Source organism: Cervus canadensis, chromosome 18 (genome assembly GCF_019320065.1).
Source record: "Cervus canadensis isolate Bull #8, Minnesota chromosome 18, ASM1932006v1, whole genome shotgun sequence".
NCBI classification, from domain to species: Eukaryota; Metazoa; Chordata; class Mammalia; order Artiodactyla; family Cervidae; genus Cervus; species Cervus canadensis.
The window spans coordinates 16,850,750-16,852,246 of NC_057403.1; the positions used below are offsets into that span (position 1 = coordinate 16,850,750).

Consider the following 1,497-nt stretch of genomic DNA (forward strand, 5'->3'; position numbering starts at 1 on the left):
ATACTAACACATATATATGGAATTTAGAAAGATGGTAACGATAACCCTATATGCAAAACAGAAGAAAAAGAGACACAGATGTACAGAACAGACTTTTGAACTCTGTGGGAGAAGGTGAGGGTGGGATGTTTCGAAAGAACAGCATGTATATTATCTATAGTGAAACAGATCACCAGCCCAGGTGGGATGCATGAGACAAGTGCTCTGGCCTGGTGCACTGGGAAGACCCAGAGGAATCGGGTGGAGAGGGAGGTGGGAGGGGGGATCGGGATGGGGAATAAGTGTAAATCTATGGCTGATTCATGTCAATGTATGACAAAACCCACTGCAATGTTGTGAAGTAATTAGCCTCCAACTAATAAAAATAAATGAAAAAAAAAAAAAAGATGGCCAAAGTATTGGAGCCTCAGCTTCAGCATCAATCCTTCCAATGACTATTCAGGGTTGATTTCCTTTAGGATTGACTGGTTTGATCTCCTTGCAGTCAAATGAACTCTCAAGAGTCTTCTCCAGCACCACAATTCAAAAGCATCAATTCTTTGGCATTCAGCCTTCTTTATGGCCCAACTCTCACATCCATACATGACCACTGGAAAAACCATAGCTTTGACTGTACAGACCTTTGTTGGCAAAATGATGTCTCTTAACAAATTTCAAAAACAAATGTAGGTGCTTGCTTTGGCAACACATATACTAAAATTGGAACGATACAGAGAAGATTAGCATGGCCCCTGTGCAAGGATGACACACAATTCGTGAAGCATTCCATATTTAAAAAAAAACAAAACAAATGTAGTATACAGTATTGTTGAGAATGTGGGGAGAATGAGAATTCTCATGGGTAGTGACTACAGTCTTTTTGCAATTCATTTGGATATAATTATTAAAATGTCTGAAAGTAAACCCCTAATAAACCAGCATTTTTACATAAAAGAGTCTAGTTTACAAAAATTCTGACTTGAAAAAAGATGTGAATACAGTAAAGCTTACTGAAACCATGCCTGTAATGCCAGATTAACCTCTGGTTAATCCTTTGAGGAACTGTTAGTCTATGCTGAACAATATGGTAACTATTTGTGGCTATTTAAAGTCATTAAAATTAAATAAGATTTAATATTCAGTTCCTTAGTCAAACCAGTCACATTTCAAATGCTTGTTAGTCAGTGTGACTACCGGTTACTGTATTGGAAATGTTGAAAGCATTAGTAGCTCAGTCATGTTTGACTCTTTGCAATGCCATGGATTCTGTTGTTTGAATATTTAAAAACTAAAATTATCAACTCAATAGTACTAAGTCTGAATACATATTTTCACTTGTTCTGAGAGATTTTATGTTGCTTCCTACTCTCTCAGATGATTCCTCTTTCTTGATATACTCAACCACTCAACTGAAAGACCTCACTCCTTACTGTTTTATCTCCTCACTGAAAAGCATTAGTAAAAGGAATTGATTAAAAAGTCAAACAGTGAAGAATTGTGGCATCAGAAAATGTGAAA

At 36.7% G+C, this 1,497-nt stretch overlaps 1 non-coding gene across 1 annotated transcript; it reads left to right on the plus strand.

Moving 5' to 3' along the window:
* Positions 1–669: 669 nt before the first annotated feature.
* Positions 670–775, plus strand: LOC122421786. Its single transcript, XR_006263603.1, has one exon. It is a non-coding gene; the product is annotated as a U6 spliceosomal RNA (small nuclear RNA).
* Positions 776–1,497: the final 722 nt, after the last annotated feature.